Source organism: Trichechus manatus, unplaced genomic scaffold (genome assembly GCF_000243295.1).
Source record: "Trichechus manatus latirostris isolate Lorelei unplaced genomic scaffold, TriManLat1.0 scaffold00073, whole genome shotgun sequence".
Taxonomy (NCBI): domain Eukaryota; kingdom Metazoa; phylum Chordata; class Mammalia; order Sirenia; family Trichechidae; genus Trichechus; species Trichechus manatus.
Genome location: NW_004444009.1, coordinates 13,380,149 through 13,388,579, shown reverse-complemented (window position 1 = coordinate 13,388,579; position 8,431 = coordinate 13,380,149). Strand labels below are relative to the sequence as shown.

At 37.1% G+C, this 8,431-nt stretch overlaps 1 pseudogene; it reads right to left on the bottom strand.

The window, feature by feature from the left end:
* Positions 1 to 6,996: 6,996 nt before the first annotated feature.
* LOC101344046 (histone H3.3 pseudogene) lies at positions 6,997 to 7,407 on the bottom strand (annotated as a pseudogene).
* Positions 7,408 to 8,431: the final 1,024 nt, after the last annotated feature.

Genomic DNA, 8,431 nt, shown 5'->3' with positions numbered 1-8,431 from the left:
AGAATATAGAACATTGTCTTTATAAACTGTGTTATGACAATTGAGCTAAATGTTCCCCAAGACCATGGTCCCCACAGCCCTCCACCTGGCAATTCTGTCCCTCAGGGAGTTTGGATGTGTCTATGGAGCTTCCATGACCTTTCCTTAAGTTGTGTTGGTTTCCCCAGTATTATGTACTTTCTTACCCTTTATCAAAGTTACCACTTATTTATTGTCTATTTAGTATTCCCCCCCCACCCCTCCAATCCCTTGTAACCAACAAAGATTGTTTCTTTTTGTGTGTAAATTTTTCATGAGTTTTTACAGTAGTGTTCTCATACAATATTTGTCCTTTTAGATTGACTTGTTGTTTTCTCTGTTTGGCTTAGTTTTTTTGATCTCTGCTGTGGAGGGACGGCATGGTGCTTCTGCCTAGAGTGCCATTTTGCTGGAAGTCGCTCATATATTTTTTGGTTGTTACTGCCTTTGTTGCCAAATTATGTATGTTATAGCATTTACCAATAAGATCCCTTAATCCTGTGTATTTCTTATTGTCATCATTTACCTTGGTTATGTTGTGCCCACTTCACCCACATTTGGTATTGACTTTCCCATCATCCAAAATAACAAGTGTCTACTGCCTAGAGAGTGATTTCCCCTCCCTCCTCCTCCCATCACTAGTAACTACCAAAGAACATGATTTCTGTATGTATATCAATTTTTGTCTTTTTATAAAAGTAGTATCATACAATATTTGTCCCTTTGTCCTTGACTTATTTCACTCAGCATAGTGTCCTCTGGATTCATCCATGTTGTAAGATGTCTTTTGGACTCATTATTATTTATAGCTGCATAGTATTCTCTTGTATGTACATACCATACATTTTGTTTATCCATTCATCCATTGATAGGCACTTTGGTTGTTTACATATTTTTGCTATTGTGAATAATGTTGCTGTGAACATAGGTGTGTGTATGTCTATTTGTGACACTGCTAATAGATCTCTAAGTATATATCTAGGACTAGGATTTCCGGATCATAAGGTATTTCTATTTCTAGTTTTTTGAGGAAGCGCCATACTGGTTTTCATAGTGGTTATACCATTTCCAATACCACCAGCAGCAGATAAGGGTTCCAATCTCCCCACATCCTTACAAGCATTTGTTGTTTTCTGTTTTTTATTTGTTTAATCAGTGCAATTTTTGCAGGGGTGAGATTATGTCTTACTCATCTAGTGCTGCTATAACAGAAATACTACAAGTGATGGCTTTAACAAAGATAAATTTATTTTCTCACAGTCTAGTAGGCTTGAAGTCCAAATTTAGGGTGTCAGCTCCAGGGGAAGGCTTTCTCTCTCTGTCAGCTCTGGAGGAAGATCCTTCTTGTCAGTCTTCCCCTGGACTAGGAGCTTCTCCACGCAGGAACCCTGGGTCCAAATGACGTGCTCTGCTCCCAGTGCTTCTTTCTTGGCGGTATGAGGTCCCCCCTCTCTGCTTGCTTCCCTTTCCTTGTTATCTCTTGAAAGATAAAAGATGGTGTGCATCACACCCCAGAGAAATTCCCTTTACGTTGGATCAGAGATGTGACCTGGATAAGGGTGTTACAATCCTACCCTAATTCTCTTTAACATAAAATTACAATCAAAAAATGGAGGACAACCACACAATACTGGGAATCATGGCCTAACCAAGTTGACACATATTTTGGGGGGACACAATTCAATCCAGGGCAGATGATATCTCATTGTAGTTTTGATTTGCATCTCTCTAATGGCTAATGATAACGAGCATTTTTTCATGTGCTTGTTGGATGCTTGAATGTCCTCTTTGGTGAAGTGTCTGTTTATGTCGTTTGCTCATTATTTAATTGGATTGTCTTTTTGTTGTTGAGTTGTTGAAGTGTTCTATATATTTTAGAGATTTTATCCTTATCAGATATATTGTTCCCAAAGATTTTTTCCCAATCTGTAGGTTCCCTTTTTGCTCTTTGATAAAATCTTTTTGATGAACATAAGTATTTAATTTTTAGGAGGTCCCAGTTATCTAATTTGTCTTTTGTTGCTCATGCATTTGTAGTTGTGTTTGTTTGCTTTTCTTTAAAGTTTTACTATCTAAATAATATAGCTTAGTTTGCCCTTTTTAAAAAAAAACTTCATATAAATGGAATCATACACCTAAATTCTACCTTATTTAGCTCAAAATTACTTTGTGAGATTCATTCTTATAGTTTTATGTAGCTTTAGTTCATTTGTTTTTATTCTATGTAGAAAATCCCATTATGTGAATTAACCACAATTTAATTATCCTGCTGCACATATGCAAGAGTTTCTCTTCAGTGTCCTAGGAGTGGAATTGCTGAGATTTAAGGTATGCACCTATTCAACTTTACTAGACAATGCCAAACTGTCTTCCAAAGTGATTTTACCAATTTTTACTCTGCCCGCAGTATAAGAGAATTTTAATTATTCCACATTACCAATCCTTTGATATTGTAAAACTTTAATTTTTTCCTATCCATTTGATGTGTAATAATATCTAATTGTAGTTTTAATTTGCATGTCTCTGATTACTAGAGGAATTGAGCACTTTTTAATAATTTTTGGCCATTTTATTTCCTCTTTTGTAAAATGTTTCTTCAAGTTGTTTTTTTTTTTTTTTTTTTTTGAGTAGACTGTCTTTCTTTGACTGGTTTGTAGGAATTCTTTAAGGGTCCTTTGTCAGATATGTGTTAGAAATATATTCTACCATTCCATAACTTGTTTATTCTTCAAACAATAAGTGGATACTTTGTGGCTTAAAATCAGAAAGGGTGCTCTTCAGGGCTGCATCCTTTCACCACACTTATTCAGTCTGTATGCTGAGCAAATAATCCAAGAATCTGGACTATATGAAGAAGAATATGGCATCAGGATTAGAGGAAAACTTATTAACCACCTGCAACATGCAGATGACACAACCTTTCTTCCTGAAAGCAAAGAGGACTCTCAAAACACTTACTGATGAAGATGAAAGACTACGGTCTTCAGTATGGATAATACCTCTACATAAAGAAGCTGAACCAATAAGCAACATCATGATAAATGGAGAGAAGATTGAAGTTGTCAAGGATTTCATTTTACTTGGATCACAATCAACACCCATGGAAGTAGCAGTCAAGAAATCAAATGATGCATTGCATTGGGCAAATCCTCTACAAAAGACCTCTTTAAAGTGTCAAAAAGCAAAGATGTCACTTTGAGGGCTAAGATGCACCTGATCCAAGCCATGATATTTTCAATTGCCTCAGATGCACATGAAAGGTGGACAATGAATAAGGAAGAGAGAAGAAGAATTGATGTCTTTGAATTGTGGTGTGGGCTAAGAATACTGAACTTATCCTGGACTGCCAGAAAAGCAAGCAAATCTGTCTTGAAAAAATACAGCCAGAATGCTCTTTAGAAGCAAGGATGGCAAGACTTCATCTCACACACTTTGGACATGTTTTCAGAAGGGACCAATCCCTGAAGAAGGACATAATGCTTGATAAAGTGGAGGGTCAGCGAAGGAGAGGAAGACCCTCAACGAGATGAAATGACACAGTGGCTGCAATGGTGGGCTCAAGCATAGCAATGATTGTGAGGATGGTGCAGGACCAGGCAGTGTTTCTTTCTGTTGTATATAGGGTTGCTATGAGTCTGAACCAGCTTGATAGCACTTGACAACAACAATGGCATCTTTATACATCATATGCCCTGTAACATAAATTTATACTTATTTTTTATGAATTTGTCATTATAAAGCATAAAGGACATAACAAGTAGACTTACCAAGCAAAAATATATTAAAGCTTGCCCTTATACTCTTCCATACAATTACCTTTAATGGAAATTTTTTTTTCTTTGAATGGCTTTGAGTTACTGTCCAGTGCCCCTTCTTTCCCATTTGAAGGATTCCATTTAGCATTTCTTGTAGAGTAAGTCTGGGGGTTACAGTCTCTCTCAGCTTTTATATTTCAGAAAATGCCTTAATTTTGCCCTCATACTTTTTTTAAAAAAATCATTGCATTTAATTTCAAAGTGTATTTATGACTGATTATCACTAAATACAAATCATGTCTGAAGAGAGAGAGGCTCAAACCCATACCTTGCATTTTGCCCTCATTCTTGAGGGACGCTTTCGCCAGGTATAGTATTCTTGGTTGACAGATCTTTTCTTTCAGCAATTTAAATATGACATTCCATTGCCTTCTGTCTTCCAAAGTTTCCTAGGCGAAATCAGCACTTAAACTTATTGTGGATCCTTCATATGTGACTGTTTGCTTCTGACTCGCTGCTTTCATGATTCTCTCTATACCTTTAATTTTTGAGAGCTTGATTAAAATTTATCTCAGTGTGGATCTCTTTTGGATTTTTCCTGCTTGGAGTTCATTGAGCTTCTTGGACTTACCAAAACCAAATCAGTTGCCATGGAGTCAATTCCGACTCATGACCACTTCATGTGTTGCAGAGTAGAACTGCACCCTATAGGGTTTTCAAGGCTGTGATCTTTTGGAAGCAAATCACCAAGCCTTTCTTCTGAAGCATCCCTAGTTCAAATTGCAAACCTTTCAGTTAGCAGTCATGTGCTTAACTATTTGTGCCACCCAGGGACTCCTATCCCACAAGTTTCATGACTGTAGCTTTTATATTTAGGTCTTTAATCCATTTTGAGTTAATTTTTGTATATGATGTCGTCATGGATTGAATTGTGTCCCCCCAAAATATGTATCAACTTGGCTAGGCCATAATTCCCAGTATTGTGTTGTTGTCCTCCATTTTGTGATCTGATGTGATTGTCTTATGTATTGTAAATCCTCATCAGTGCTTTTGGTTGATGAGTAAAGATTAGATTACGTTAAAGAGGATCAGGGTTGGATGCAACACCCTTAATCATGTCACAGCCCTGATCCAATGTATGGGGAACTTCACTGGGGTGTGGCCTGCATCACCTTTTGTTCTACAAGAGATAAAAGGAGAGAGAAGCAAGAAGAGAGGGGGATCTCCTACCACTAAGAAAGAAGTGCCGGGAGCGGAGCATGTCCTTTGGACCCAGAGTCCCTGGGCTGATAAACTCCTAGACCCAGGGGAAGACTGATGACAAAGACCTTCCTCCAGAGCTGACAGAGAGAGAAAGCCTTCCCCCTGAAGCTGGTGCCCTGAATTGAGACTTCTAGCCTCCTAAACCATGAAAGAATAAATTTCTGTTTGTTAAAGCCATCCACTTGTGGTATTTCTGTTATAGGAGCACTAGATAACTAGGACAGATATGAAGTACCTATTTTATTACCCAAAAAGATACGTTGAAGTCCTGTCCCCTAGTACCTGTGAATGTAACCCTGTTGGGAAAGAGAGTTTTTGAAGATGTTATCTGTTAACAGGAATTCCTATTGCAGTAGGGTGGGTCCAAATCCAATCTGAGTGACTCCTTGAAAAGAGGATAAGAGGCCATGTGAAGATGTATCTACATGCCAAAGAATACCAAGAAAGGCCTGGGGATACCATAAATTGGAGGATATGAAGGCTGTTCCCCTAGAGAAGACAGAAAGAGGATGGACCTGTACATACCCTGATTTCGGACTCCTAGCCTCCAGAACTGTGAGACCATAAATTTCTTATAAGACACACACTTTGTGGTATTTTGTTGTGGCAGTCCTAGGAAACTAATCCAATTTCCAAGCTGGATTCCTTTTTTTTTTTCTTTTTATTGTCTATTTGCTCTCGCTAGAACTTCCAGTACAGTGATGAATAGCAATAGTAAAAGTAGTCATCCTTGTCTTGTTCTGATCTTAAAGGAAAGCTTTTACTCTTTAACCATTGAATGTAATGTTAATTGTGGGTTTTTCAAATACACCTTTATGCCTTTTATGTTGAGGAAGTACTCTTCTATTCCTAGTTTTCTGAGTGTTTTTTTAATCATGAAAATGTGTTCAATTACCTTGAAACTTTTTCTGCATCAAGATCATGTAGTTTTTTTTATTTTTACTTTATTTTATTAATGTGGTATTTTACACTGATTGATTTTTATATGTTGAACCAACTTTGCATTTCTGGAATAAATCACACTAGGTCACGCTATGTAATTCTTTTTTAAAAAAATTATTGTGGTGAAATATATATAACAAAATGTTTGCCATGTCATCTTCTTTTACGTGTACAATTGTGTGACATAATTATGTTCACCATACTGTACAACCATCAACACTGTTTCCAAATTTTTCTATCACCCTTAACAGTAATTCAGTACCCCTTAAGCAATAACTCCACATTTTCTCCTCTCACCCACCCCTGATAGCTGCTAATAAATTTTGGTTTCTGTGCATTTACCAATACTAGATATTTCATGTAAGTGAGATCATATAATATTTGTCCTTTTGTGTCTAACTTATCTCACTCAGCGTAATGTTTTCAGTTGTCATCTATGTTGCAGCATGTATTATAACTTCATTTCTCTTTATGATGAATAATATTCCATTGTATGGATATACTACATTTAGTTTATCCATTTATCTGTTGATAGGCACCTGGTTTTTATTTTGTTTGGTTTTTCCCATCTTTTGGCTATTGTGAATAATACTGCAAGAACATCGGTATACAAGTATCTGAGTCACTGCCTTCTTTTGGGTAAAAAAAAAAGAGGCGCAGGAACAGCAGTGTTTCATTCTGTTGTACATAAGGTCGCTGTAACTCGGAACCAACTCGAGGGCACCTAACAACGACAACAACAATAGCTACTCAACAAGTCATTAACGTACAGAAACATACATCATAAGAAGAAATATCACCCATCCCTTCTGCATATTAACAACTTGTCACTCCTGAGCAACAGTGCTCACATCACTGAGGTCTGTAAAAAGTCACTTTTCACGTTCATCCTAAGTGAAAGACGGAATGACTTAAGTACAAATGCAACATATTATAAACTATTTCTTACCAAAAACAGTCACAAATTATACCAAAGTATTTTACAGAATTTACTACAAAACACCATAAAAACTGCCTTTCAATTAAGCTGTTGTCTGTCCCCATATCCGGCAAGCCGACTGGATGTCTGTCTTTGGGCATGATTCTGGATGGCATACAGATTAGAATCTTCAAATAAACCCACCAGGTACTCTTCACTAGCCTCCTGCAGTGTGCCAGTGGCTGCGCTTGGAAACCTCAAGTCCGTTTTGAAATCCTGGGCAATCTCCTCACCAATCTCTGGAATGGCAGCTTCTGGATCAGAAGCTTGGTCTATTTCTGGTAACAACAGATCTCTCCAAGCACCCACGGTTCCATGCCTGTAATGATGGGGTTTCTTCACCCCTTCGGTAAAGGGGGCGCGCTTTTCCTGGCAGTTTAGTGGCCCGCTGTTTGGGGGCGGAGGGGTTACCCCGGTGGATTTACTTGCAGTAGGCTTGGTTCGGGCCATTTTTTTTAAATCAAACGCGGAAGTCTTAGGCAGCTACTCAGATCGCTCTGCAGCTTCTGCTGCCCAAAGAGCCGCAGTCGCCAAGGAAAAGGATGCGATGACACTTCTCTAACGAACGCCCAAACCACTCTGCGCTCTATTTCTGGGCTTTTTAATCTATTCCATTGGTCTATGTGTCTATTCTTTCACCAGTGCCGCACTGTCTTGATTACCGTAGCTTTATAGTAATTCTTGGAAATTGAGTAGTATGGGTTCTCCATCTTTGTCTTTCTTATTCTGTATTGTACTGACTATTCTAAGTCTTCTGCCTTTCCACGTAAACTTTAGAATTAGTTTATCAATATCTACAAAATGCCTTGCTGGAATTTTTATTGGGATTACATTGAATCTATAGATCAAGTTAGGAAGAATTGATAACAATATTCAATCTTCTAATCTATAAACACAGAATATTTCTCCGTTTATTTATTTATTTAATTTATCAGTTTTGTAATTTTCCACATATAGATTCTGTACATATTTTGTTATATTTATACCTATGTGTTTTATTTCTTTTTGGTGCTATTCCAAATAGTATGTCTTCCTTTATTACAATTTTCAGCTGTTAATTGATGGTATATGGGAAAGTAATTGATTTTTTTACACTAACCTTGTATCCTGCAACCTTGCTATACTTATTTGTTCAAGGAGTTGGGTTTTTTGTTTTGTTTTGCTTTATTTTGTCAAGACACTAGGATTTTATATAAAATCAATCATGTCATCTGCAAACAAAAACAGTTTTATTTCTTCCTTCATAATCTGTATACCTTTTATTTTCCAGCTAGGACTTTCAGTATCATGGTGACTGTGAATTGTGAAAAAGGACGTTTTTGCCTTATTTCCAATGTTAGAGGAACAGTAAACAGTTTCTCACCATTAAGTATGCTAGCTGTAAGTATTTTTGTAGATAATCTTTATTAAGGTGAGAAAGAGTCCTTCTATCTCTAGTTTCCCATAATGAGTATTGGATTTTGTCAAATGCTTT